Below are 13,435 nucleotides of genomic sequence, written 5' to 3'. Positions count from 1 at the left end.
TAACACTGACTGTTTTTAAGAATTATTATGAAGTTATGGGGCACCCGGGTGGCTCATTTGGTTAAGTGTCTGAATTCGGCTCAGGTCATGATCTGACAGTTCATGAGTTCCAGCCCAGCATCGGGCTCTGTGCTGACAGCTCAGAGCCTGGAGCCTGCCTTGGATTCTGTGACCTCCACTCTCTCTGCCCCTCCCCTGCTTGTGCACTCTCTCTCTCTCTCTCTCTTTCTCAAAAATAAATAAACATTACAAATTTTAAAAAAGAATTATGAAGTTATAGTAATCACAACAGTATGACATAAATACAGACATATCACAAGACAGAACAGAGTCCAAAAATAGATCCACACAGGAGCGCCTGGGTGGCTCCATGGGTTAAACAACTGACTCCTGATTTTGGTTCAGGTCAGGATCTCACAGTCTGTGGGTTCAAGCCCAGAGTCAGGCTCTGTGCTGACAGTGCAGAGCCTGCTTGGGATTCTCTCTCCCTCACCCCCTCTTTCCCTCCCTGCTCACTTTCTCTATCTCTCAAAATAAACTTAAAAAAAAAAAATAGATGCACACACATTCAGACAACTGATTTTCAACAGTTGCAAAGGCAATGCTGTGGAGAAAGAACTACATTTTTAAAATGGTGGCGGGAGGCACCTGGCTGGCTTAGTCAGAGGAGTGTGATCAAGAGGAGACTCTTGATCTCTGTATCGTGAGTTTGAGCCCCACGTTGGGTGTAGAGATTACTCAAAAATGAATTCTTTTTAAAAAATGGTGAAAGAAGAAAAGAAGAATTTCAATTTATGCCTCACACTGTATATACAAATTAACTCAAAATTGGGTCATAGACCTAAAGGTAAAACCTAATAATAAAACTTCTCGAGAAAACGCAGGAGAAAACCTTTGTGGTCTATGGTTAGGCAGGTGTCTCTTAGAAACACCACTGAAGGCACAATCCACGAAAGAAGAAGTGAATGAACTGAACTACATCAAAACGTAAAACTCCCGCCTTTCAAGGGTCGATTCCCAGAACGTGAAGACAACACACAGACTGGGAGAAAGTCTCGACACAAACTGAATAAAGGACTCGCTTCCAGAAGATTTAAAGAGCTCTCACAACTGAAGAGCAAGAAAACAACCCAGCACAGAACTGGCCAAAGATTCGTGTAGGCGTGTAACAAGCATGAATCAAACATTTAGCAAATAGCACGTGGAAAGGTGCTCAACATCACTTGTCACTAAGGGAAATTCAAGTCTTTTAAGTCTTTAACATTCACATTTAAAACTTAAAACCCTGGTGGGCTATCACTAGACACCTAATAGAATGGCTACAGTTCTTTTCATTTAGGCTGACCACGACAATCTGGGGGCATACCTGCAGGAGCCAGAACTCAGACACTACTAGCAAGAATAGAAGATGGTAGGACCACCTCGGAACACACTGATGGTTTCTTCAAAATTAAATGTGTACCTTCCAAATGATCGAGCCATCCCAATCCTAGGTGTTTATGCCACAGGAGAAGAAGTATATGCTTTTGCAAAGATTTACACGAATGTTCACAGCAGCTTTATGTGTAACAGTCCCCAGCTGGAAATAGCCAGAATGTCCATCACCATATCGACACATGGATACATTGTGATACATCCAAACAACGGAATGTTACTCAGCCACAAAGGTGATGAAGTCTGGGGACCCACGGGAACAGGGAAGGAGCCCGGTGTCGATGCTGAGTGGAAGGAACTAACATGAAGGAGTACAGAAGGGTGCTTCCATTTCTAGAATGCGTTAGAAACTGCAAGCTCATTGACATGTCTGAAAGCAGATCAGTGGTGGCCTGGGGATGGTGAGGGGCTGGAGGGGAGGTGATCAGATGAAGATGGAAATGCACGAGGAAGCACTTGGAGTGTTTGCTCTCTTGAACATGCTCATGATTTCATGGGTGTAGACATATGTCAAAACGTATTAACTGTACACTATAAACACCTGCAATTTATTCTATGTCAGCTATGCCTCAATAAAGTTGTTAGTAAAAAAAAAATTGTTGGGGGACATAAAGAGTCAGCTTGAAGGGACTTCCATGGGCCAAACTCGGAACATCATAAAGAACAGTGATCATCACGAAGTTTTAATACATTGAATAGTAATAACGATAAAAGAATCTGTAAGTGCATCGTAATACTACCAGAAGATGAGGGAGGACTTTTCTTTATTGAGCAATAAATATAGAAAGGTTAACAGAACTCGAAAAATCTCCACATGGCAGCCCCCAACGCAGTAATGGATTCGGGCAAGATCTCAACAGCTGCTAAAATGACTGTGTAAAAATTTGTGGGGGAATTCACAGGACATCCACACAGTCTCAGGCATCATAATTCATTACACAGATGGATTCTTATTTACAAAGGGAAAGATTAACTACAATGGAGAGATCCTTTGGAACCACTTTAATTGAATGATCACATTTAACGTCACTAAAGATAGGACGGGCTGGCATGGTGCCCTCCTTATGTAACGCCATGGGGGTGAGGGGCTGGGGGGGAGGACGTGACCTCACCTCTGTAGTGTTATTGCCGAAAATGTTCCACACGAACCTAATCACGAGGAAACAATCAGATACGCCCAAATGGTGGGTCATTCAAGACAACTGGGCTGTCTCTTAAAAAATGTCAGGGTCAGGAAAGAAAAACAAACAAACAAAAAGGCAATGTGGGTAGCACAGTGGGCACTATTCATTCTTGATCTGCTGCTAAAAGAATGTAAGCAGCAGATGAAGGGTCGAATCCTTGATGGAATCCTGGATTGAGAAACAGCTATAGAGGACATTATCGAGCCCCTTGGAGAGCTCGGGATATATGATGACAGACTGTATGCTGAGTGGATGGTACCAGTGTATGAGGATCGTATTGTAACAAGGTCAACATTTGGGTTATTTTGGTGTTTTTGTTGTATAGAAGAATGGCCTTATTTTTAGGTAGTAAATGGGTACGTGCTGAAAAACCTAGGGATGACATGTTATGATAGCTGTACCTCTCTCTCCGACCCCTAAAGAGACTGAGAAAGGGAGGGTGAGGGAGAGGGAGACACACAAACAACCGGGTCAAGGGTATGTGAATGTTCATTGTATGATTCTTTTAACTCTTCTGTCAGTATGAAAACACTACAGTTTAAAAGGAGAGGGAAAAATGGGGGGAGGGGGGCCGGGAGGCTCAGTCAGTTTAGCATCTGACTTTGGCTCAGGCCATGATCTCCCGGTTCACGGGTTCGAGGTCCATGTTGGGCTCTGTGCCGACAGCTCAAAGCCCGGAGCCTGCCTCGGATTCTGTGTCTCCCTCTGTCTCTGTCCCTCCCCTGCTCATGCTCTGTCTCTCTGTGTCTCTCAAAAATGAATAAACATTTAAAACAATGGGAGGAGAGGGGCTCCTGGTGGCTCAGTCCATTAAGCGCCTGACTCTTGATTTCTGCTTAGGTCATGATCTCATGGTTCATGGGATCGAGCCTCAAGTTGGGTCCTGTGCTGACAGTGTGCAGCCTGCTTGGGATTCTCTCTCTCTCCCCGCCTTTCTTTCTTCTCCCCACCCCTGCTCATGCATGTGTGAAATCTTTCTCTCAAAATAAATAAGTACACTTTAAAAAAAAGCGGGGGGCGGGGGGTAATCAGTAAAGGTAGGTAGCCCAGAGGATCTTCCAGACAGCTGAGGGCTCAGACCTTTTACCACCAGGTGATACCCAGACCTTTCCTGACCACCCCCACCCCCCCCACCCCGGAGGCCTCTTTCTCCTCTTAGCAACCACAGCCCTGCCTGGCCCAGTCAGGCCATTAATAGCAGGATGAGATGGTTATCCCCCACTGCCAGGCTCTTCTCTTGGAGAGCTCCCGGGAACTCAGAGTACAGTGTGGGCAAGCTGGGGGGAGGGCGGGGGGGAGTGGCAGGCTGCAGATGCCCTCAAGAGGCCACCAGCTCTGTCTGTAGATGAGTGACACTGCAATATTCCATTCACTAACACCCATCCAGATGCTTCCATCTCATGGAAGGGGACAACCGCCATCCTCTCTACAGCATATGGGCCCTGACAGCCTTTTAGTCGGCCACTGTCCCCATCCTGACCCAAGTCCTCTCCTCACCTCCCTCATGCTACTCCGGTCCCGCACACTTCTGCGTCAGTTTTGAGAACACACATCCCAGCCCCATACCCCTGCCTCAGGGCCTTTGCATGTCTTTGCTCTCCTGAAATTCTCCCCTTCCCATATCCAATATCCACTCAACTCCCTCCCTCCCCTCTTGCCCTTTGGGCTGGCTTTATTTTAATTATTTCTCCTCAGCACATGTCACCACCTCACACTCCAAGTGTTAGTCATGTTGTTGCCCCGCGAGAGTGCCCGCTGCCCAAGGGGAGCCATTTTTGACTGTCGTGTTCACCCCTGTACTGCCAGCACCTAGAGGGCGCCTGCTAGTACAGTAGGTGCTCAGGGCAGATTTCTTGAGCGATGGTGACCGAAGCCAGGTTTCTACTTTCCTGTGGACAGGGGTGCATGTGCATGTGCTGGGCAAGCGGTGTGTGTGTGGGGGGGGGGGGGTGGTGAGCTGGGAGCCAGCTGGGTCAGACTCCTGAGACTCATTTCCTGGGGTGTGGGCAGAGTTCTCAGAGGGTTGGGTGGATGCCACTCACTGCATCAACACATTACATAATCTGGCACTGGGCAGGGGTGAGAGGAGCGGGCAGGGCCTTTATTCTGTGTCTGCCCAGCGAAGCTTCCCAGGGCCACAGCTCACGCTGCCAACCCTTCAGCTTTGTGCCCTCTAATCGCCCCGACAGGGCCCACCGCCCATTCAGCCTGCCCACTGGCTCTGAAAGGGGCCCTGCATGGATGCCTGGGGGCACGGGAGGAGCTCAGGCCAGGTGTGTCCCAGGCGCTGTTGCCTGGGGCCTCAGCCCCACCTTGACGCTGATGGCCCTGTGAGCCCCAGCTGGCCTGTCCACCCGCCCACCCATGCCCCGGGTTCCACATGCTCTCTCGCGACCCAGCCCATCTGCCCACTGACATTTCCTGTGCTGGGACTCAGCCCAGCGCCTCAGGCCTCCTCTTCCCCACAGAGCCACCCAGGTCAGTTGCTCAGTGCCCTCAGTGGCCTCTTCCACCAGGAAGTGGTGCGAGTAACTGACCCCACGGAGTTACAGGAAGCAATGCCCCCTCTCAGAGGTCAGCACATGAGAGCTACTGGTATTGTCCCAGTCACAGAGGGGTTAGTTGGCCTGGCGGTTGGGGATCTAGAACCATCCATGCATTCAGCGTCTGCTTTCTCGGCCCTTAACAGCCCAGAGCAGGGGAAAAGATGCTAACAAATCGAAGTATACAGCAGGCGGTAAGCGCTTTAGAGGAGAGACATCAGGGGCGCCTGGCTGGTGCAGTCGGTTAAGCATCCGACTTCGGCTCAGGTCATGATCTCATGTGAGTTCGGGCCCCGCGTCGGGCTCTGTGCTGACAGCCAGCTCAGAGCCTGGAGCCTGCTTCAGATTCTGGGTCTCTCTCTCTCTCTGCCCCTCCCCTGCTCACTTGCTCTCTCTCTCAAAAATAAACAAACATTTTTAAAAAATTAAAAAAAGAAAGGTGAGAAATCAAAGCAATGGGACAGAAAGCATTGGGCGGGCAGGATAGGCTTCCACGCAGAAGGGACAGAAGATGAGGCGTAACCAAAAGAAGGGGTGAGGCAGGCCACAGCTGGGGAGGGGTGCAGCAAGCGCAAAGTGGAGGGTCTGGATGGGGCGGGAGGTTAGGGGGCGCTGCAGCGGAATAAGGGGGTGTGGGAACGAGGTGGGACCCGAGACCACGCAGGGCGTGTAGGTCATTGCAATGTCTTTGGCCTTTCCTCCCAGTGGCACGGGGAGGGTTCTGAGCCAGGTGACAGAATCCGGCTTCCCTTTTCCAAGCGTCTTTCAGCTTCCACTTTGGTAGTAGCTTTGGGTGAGAGGCAGGGGGCGCCCAGGCAGGGGATCCAGGAGGTGGTCAGAGTCTGGGACGATTCTAAAAGCAGAGCCTCGGGGCGCCTGGGTGGCTTAGTCGGTTAAGCGTCCGACTTTCGCTTAGGTCATGATCTCGCGGTTCGTGGGTTCGAGCCCCGCGTCGGGCTGTGTGCTGACAGCCAGCTCAGAGCCTGGAGCCTGCTTCAGTCTGTGACTCCCTCTCTCTCTGACCCTCCCCTGCTCACGCTGTTTCTCTCTCCTAGAAATAAATAAAAAACATTAAAAAAAATTAAAAAAAAAAAAAAAGCAGAGCCTCTAGGATCAGCAGACAAGACGACAAGGCGCATGAACGACATCTGTGGGCGCCTCCTCCCTGCTCCCGGGCACAACCTCACCTACGGAAACGTCTCCAAGGGCCACAGTGCCCAGGAAGCTGTGTGCTGACCTCATTGTAAAGGGAGAGAAACGAGGGCTCAGTGAGAGGGGAGGACACTAACCCGGGCCAGGGTGGTACAGAGTGGTGCCCTCCCCCGGGGAGAGGTTTCCATTTCCGGGGGGCTGTGGCCCAGGCCAGGACTCGTGCACAACCCCTCCCGCCGCTCACAGCCCTTTGCTCTGGGACAATGCCACCCATCTCATTACAGACCCAGTGAAACCCCCGTGTCTTCTGTGCCTCGGTGCCACGGCCACCTGGCCAGCGCCTCCCCCTGCACCCTGGGGTTCCCATAGCTCCACCCACCCAGTCAAGGACACCTCCAAAGAGCTTACCTCCTCTCCCACGCACACCCTCCTCCACACTCTTCTTCCCATCCCTGGGTACGTGAGGACCCTGCCCCTCCAACTCTTGGAGGGAGGTACTTTTCCGAAGGTGAAGGTCCCATTATACAGATGACAAAACCAAGGCACAAATAAGTGAGCCGGCTTGCCTCTCAAGTCAGGTGGCTGGTGAGTGACAGACGTAGGATCTGAAGTGGGGAGTCCTACTCCAGAGCCTGACCTTACCCTCCGCTGTGCACCAGCCAGGACTGGGGAGGGGCTGAGACTCGAACACGAAAAGTGCTTAACAAGCATCCGCTGCCTCGCCCTTGCCCTTGTACAAAGAACGGCCCCCTGGAATGGCTCCTTATGACACCCACTGCTGTGCCCGACTCTACGACGCGCTGTTATTGGGCTCATTTTACAGATGAGAAAAACCAAGGTCCAGAGCCGTTGAGGCATTAGCCAATTCCACGTAATTAGAAAGCGGCCGACAAGGATTAAACTTGGGTCTGTGTGATGTCAGAGCTTGTGCAGATGCAGAAGACAGTTTCTTCTGAGCCTTTTACAGGAGACGATTGAGTGCTTCGGGGAGGGGGGGGGGGGACAGAAAACCCTGGTCGATAGCTAGAGCAGGCGGAGGGAGGAGAATCCAAATCCTAGGCTTATGCTACACTTTGGGGTTTTCTTCTGGATGAAAAAAGCAGTTCATTATGGAGACGGCCACTGCGTTTTGCCACCTGAAATGTCGATAGCCAAGGTAATTGGGGTCCTCTGTCTGGCCGCTCGGTCCCTGAAAAGAATTCTCAGGTAGATTTCAGCCGGGAGCGCTGAATTCTACTTAGAATGTAAAATGTGTGTGTGAAGTGTTTTCTCTGAAGTGGGAATAGGTAATTGATTTTTTAAAGAAGGCGACCTTACTGGGCTCTGGAAAGCGCTTTTAGGTCCCTTTCTTATTTTTCTGTGCATAAAGGCAATTATCCCAGGTCAGCCCTCCACACAGGAAATGGGCCTCGCTAATTTTACACAACAAATGTTTCACTGTAGCTTTTCCTCACCGCAAGAAGGATTATTGTATCAGCTTGTTTCACATCAGAGAGGTAAACCTGGCCCCTGCTTTAAGTAGGGAGGCTGAGGGGAGAGATTCCAGACTGCCTGGAAAATCCCGCCTCTGCGGCTACCGGCTACCCACCGCGTGCCCCTGGGAGAGCCACCGTCCCCTCTGCCCTGAGTGTCTCATCTGTGCAAAAGCAACCATCACAGCACCTGCCTCTGAGGAGTATCCTCGCCGCTGGTAAATGGTGGCAATGGCCACACACGTGTCCCCTCCTTCTGTCCATGCCCTTCTGTGGTCCTCCCTCACCTGACTCCAGGCATGGCCTTGTCACTTGCTTTGGCCAACGGAACAATAGCAACTGTGACACACGCGGATGCTTACAAAGCGCTTGCTGCTCTCTAGAACTCCGAGGCCACCACGTGATTGAGCCTGAGCCAGCCCTGCTGGAGGATGGGAGGCACATGCTCCGTCCCAGCCTAGGGTCCCCAGACCCATCAGCCTGTCAACTGCCAGACAGGTGCAGGAGGCCAACCTAACCATCTAGTCCCGGATGAGCTGGTCCAGACCAGGAGAGCTTCCCTTCCTAATAACCTATAGGACTGTGAGAAATAATTGCCAGCTCTTGCAATCCACTGATTGTCAGGGGGTGCTTTGTTCCACAGCAGTAGCTAACTGCTACATCATCGGTTTGTCCTGTATCTGTGAGGTCCTTTGGTTCTGGGGTAGATGGAGAGTTCACCGGGAAGGTACTGAGGATCACAGAACGGAGGGGGAGTCTGGAGAAGCAGGCTTGGTGTCAGGCAGGAACTGGAATAGTCTCTGGGCAGATTGTCAGGGCCCTGTGTACGGACTGAGCCACTCCACCGTCTTTCCTTCCGCCCCTGCGTCCTCCCATCCTGAGTCAGCATCCCATATGGCCAGGGGAGGTCACGTGTCCAGCCCGGGCTGTATCATCACAATGAGAAGCCCAGGGAAAAGACACCCACAGGGCAGTGATAAAGCACGAGGCCCCCGGAGCCAGCCGACTTCCGCTCAAGTCCCAGTCTGCCTCGTAGGAGCGCGTGAATCTTCGAGCTTGCTTTGGCCCTCCGGAAAGAAGCTGGGCTACCTGCCAAGATGCAATGAACTGATGTGTGTAAAGCCCTGAGAACAGCACCTGGCATTCAGAAGGCCTTGATAAGTTAATTCGTACTCTTATTATCATTATTATTATCATTATATTCTGCATTCTGCAATGGGAGAGGAGACTCACAGAGGTCACCCTGAGGGATCTGTCACATGACTAAGACCCCATGCGATGTGGGAAAGGTAATCCCCCAGTGGGGAACGGGGCGCTGTTAGGGAGGAGAAGACGGGGCCTGGACCAAAACCAATAGATGTCCCTGTAGGGGATGTTGTGAGGACTCGATAGTATCATTCCTGATGCTGTCACCCAGCGCTGTGTGCGGGGACATTGACAATGGCAAGGTGGACCTAGTCCCCGCCCCTGGGGCTGGCCTTCTGGTTGGGAGGAAGGCTGACTCTGGGTGAGTGAGTCAAAACGGAACATGATGATTCCAAGTGCCAAGACGAGTGGGAAGGAATTAGACCGGGTCTGGTCAATGTCCTGGGGATTAGGCATTTTGTTACCTGCTGTCTGGTAGGTGTGAAGGGCTTATGTCCACCATCTATATTATCCTCCCTTCTCCGGGGCAGCCCTGAGCAGGGGTGAGGGTGGGGGACAGGAACCCTGACTCCTAGTCCTTGCTGGGCTCCCTGAGCAAGCCCCTCCCCTCTCTGGGCTGCAGTTTTTCTTGCTTGATGCAATTAAGGTGCTGGAGGGGTCAGGGATTTTTCAAAAACAGTTTAGGCTTCCTTTGTTTGGTGTGAGACCCAAATAAAATGGATAAAAAGGAGGGGGAGAGTATCGGAGTCCCACTGGTGAGCCCAGCTGCTCTGTCGCCTCCCCTCTGAGCCCCCAGAGACGTTGTGCAGACACCTGAGTCTCCAAGGAGACCCGCCTGCAAACTAGAAGCCTGCAGAAATGATTTCTTTGAATAGACACCTGGGGCTGGAATTCTCACTTTGCCCCCTTATCTGCTGTGCGGTCTTGGGTCAGTCACTTGACCTCTCTGTCCCATCTCTATCATCTCTGCAGTAAGGACAGGAAGGAGAAGGTAAACCTGGGTTTCTAGAGCCTGGGCTCCATCGCCGGCTTCCTCTGTGCCTTGGCAAGCCCCCTTCCCCCTCCTTTCATGGGTCCCCAAACCTGATGGCAGACTGGGAGTCTTCATTCCCACCTCTCCCAGGGCACGACAGCTTATAGAGTCCCCAAAGCACAGTCTGCCCCCTCCTCTGTCCCAGGCTCGATGGAGGAGAGAAGTCTCGGAGGCCTCCCGGCAGCCCCCACAGCCCAGAAATAGCAGGCCAGCTGGTGGGCGGCTGACCTCGGGACTCAGGGCCGGAGCCCAGGCTTGTTGCCTGGCAACAGGTGCCATCACACACTGTGGGTGGCAAGGGGTTCTGGCTGCGGCCCACATTGCCAGCCTAGACCGGCTCGGCCCCCCTGGGTGCTGGACAAGGCAGGCAGAGCATTCTCAGAGGCTTGGAAGCCAGGCTTCCCTCTGCAGGGGTATTTCCCTGTGGTCCCCCCCCCCCCCCCCCCCAGCCTTCTAGCACCTCCTAGAAGCCCAGCCGTACGACCGTGTCGTCTTTACTACCTTTAATCCTGACAAGAACTCGACAAATAGGGACCGTCATCCCTTCTGTACAGGCAGGGAAAGTGAGACCCAGCCTGGCCATGGTCTTGTCCAGGATGGGGTGGGGGTGGGGGTGGGGGGGCAGGTGTCAGAAGACAGCCCTTGACTGTGGCCCGAGGAGAGGAAGGGACAGAGGGGCCAGGCACCGAAAGTGGGTCTCAGTGCAGGTTTGGCGGTGCGGGTGGAAGATGAGGTGAAGAGAGATGGAGGCCGTGGGCCAATACCTCCCGAGTCCTGGTGGGGTAAGGGCGCGGGTGTGGCCTCAGCAGAGCAGAGGTGGCGGTCCCCAGCAGCCAAGTGGTCGAGGCCCTAAGCTACTCGGGGTGGGACAGGCATAGGCCACGGCTCATGCATCTGGAAGCCCTGGGCCTCTATGCTGCTCCTCCTCCTCAGACACCACCTGGTCCCTTCCTTGGCCGGTCCAGCTTGGCCCTTTAGGGGGTACTTCAGATTAGGGGCCCGTGACCCCCTGCACAGACAGACCTCGGGCTCCATGTCCCCGCGTGTTCTCTGCGCAACCTGCCACAGAGGAGCCCACCCTTCTGGTGTTCTAAGGGTTTCCCTTGAGGGGACCTCATCCTTTCTCCGCAGTGGAAGACAGCGGCACAGAGAAGTTGAGCGGCTTGCTTAAGCGCACACAGCAAGGGTAGAGCTGGGATGCAAGGTTATTTAACTCAGCTCTCTGTTGCTGTGTGACAGTCGTGACTTAAAACAGCAACACTTACTGTGTGCAGGAGTGCGTGAGATGGTCCGGATGCAGTGGAGACCCGCACGCCTGCTCCTGGGGGCATTAGCTGGGGGAGCTTGGAGGCTGGGGCTGGAACCTGCCTTCTTCACTTGGGTGAGGGGTGTGAGCTGTGACTTTGGCTGAGCAGCTCTGGGCTTCCTCATGACACAGGGCGGGGGTGTTCCAAGAGGTAAGTCCCGTGAGTCTGTCTCCAAAGCCTGGATTCTCCCCCAGGAAGGATTGAAAGAGCCGGGAATTCTGGGAGAGGGTAGCTGCCTGGAGCTGCTGACCCCCAGCAGAGTCCACGTAGAATGTTCCAGCCCCACAACTCTGGACTGGGGAAGTCTCTCTCTCAGAGGCAGAGGAAGGCCTGGAGAAGGGACTGGCCCACTGAGGTCTGAGCTGGTCAGAGGAGCCAGGGAGCAAGGCCTCAGGCAGAAACAGGCCTTTATTATTTTTTAAATTTTTTAATGTTTGTTTTTTTTGGGGGGGGGGGAAGGAGCAGAGAGAGAGGGAGACACAGAATATGAATCAGGCTCCAGGCTCTGAGATGTCAGCACAGAGCCCGACACGGGGCTCGAACCCAGGAACTGTGAGATCATGACCTGAGTCGAAGTCGGAAGCTTAACCAACCAAGCCACGCAGACGCCCCAGAAACAGGCCTTTAAAGGCAAAGCTGCACCTGCCACAGCTGCCCCCCACTCAGGGGTCCAGCCCAGTCCAGGCCAAGAGCCCAGAGGTGCCCTTGCTTCCTCCTCTCGCCCCACAGTCCGCGAGCGCCCCGTCCAAAGTGTGTGAGTCTGGGTCCTCCTCAGCTCGACGACGGTCACTGTGGGGGCCCAGCCACCTTAGCTCTTGCCTCACTGTTTACCCTGATCAGTTCCAAATCAGCTTCCACTCACTGGCCGGAGAGTTTTAAAAACTGTAACCCAAACAGATCACCCCTCTATTGGAAGTCTGAGGACTTTCTATCTTAGACCTAAGTCCAAACCCTTCAAACTCGGACTCGTACCAGTCAGCCCTTGGCCCTCTTTGCTCCCTCTGCTGGGAGCGATCTCTCACAGCTTTCCCTGACCGATTCTCCTTGTCCTCTGGTCTCAGCTCCAATGCCACCTCCTAGGAGGGGTGCTCTCTGACCTCCTGGTCCAAACGCATCCCTACATTCCACCCAAGGCCATCTCTATCACCCTCTGACGTCACTCTAGTTGTTTGCCTGCTTTTTTGATTTGTCCCCCACTGCACCCAGCCTGGTCTCATGGGAGCAGGGACCATATCCGTCCGGCTCACTGCTGAGTCCTCACCATCTGGAGCAGGGCTTGGCGTGGGGTGGCCACAAAGACTTGTGAATCAGTGAAAGGGGCAAATGAATAAATGCACCGTAAGACACACACGCATTCTCACTCCGGGCACTCAGTCACACTCTCAGACCCTCTCCTGCACTCGCAAACACACACACACACACACACACATCCACACCTGGCTCCCACATTCAGGCACTCCCAGCCTCATCGTGCCAGAGATGCTTGGAAATGCTCAGGTGTCTGTAACCAGTGACACTGCTGCCCCCTCCTGGACAGATCGGGGGAGTGCAGGCAGGGTCTTGCCGCGGACCTGAGGCTAACCCTGACTCAATTTCCTTGCGGATACCAACCAGGGCACTCCTGCCCTCTGTCCCCTGCCAGGTGGGTCTCTGTATCATTTCTGAGCCTTCCCTCCATGGCATTTGCCCAGGCCCAGATCTCAGGATGCTCTAACCAAGGGTGCAAAAGGAAGAGGGAAAAGACAGAGAGCTCATCTCTTTCATCTCTCCAGGCTGTTTCAGGTTCATTGTCACAGACCTGCTATGGAAGGTGTGCAGCCAGTGTCTGTACTCTCTCATAGGTTTGGAATAAGACACAAATGGCTTTGAATGCTGGGAGGAAGCCTTGGATTTTATCTTGCCGTTCATAAGGGGCCTCCGAGAATTTCTCAACAAGAGAGGGATAGCAGCAGAATTGTCCTTCCGAAAGATAAACCAGACCGTATGCATTCACTTGTTCATTCGTTCATTCATTCATTCGTATAACAGATTCTGGGAATCCAGCAGTGACCAGACAGAGGTGAGGCTGACCTTCATGGGAGCATGGTCTGGAGTAACATGCGGGAGGCGGGTTTGTCCACAGAGGGACATCCCCCAGGCCTGGGTATGGTGAGTCCTGGGGCAA

Source organism: Hyaena hyaena, unplaced genomic scaffold, assembly GCF_003009895.1.
Source record: "Hyaena hyaena isolate Hyena2069 unplaced genomic scaffold, ASM300989v1 scaffold_131, whole genome shotgun sequence".
Classification (NCBI taxonomy): domain Eukaryota; kingdom Metazoa; phylum Chordata; class Mammalia; order Carnivora; family Hyaenidae; genus Hyaena; species Hyaena hyaena.
The sequence above is the reverse complement of the archived record's forward strand: the minus strand, read 5'-3'. Positions refer to the sequence as shown.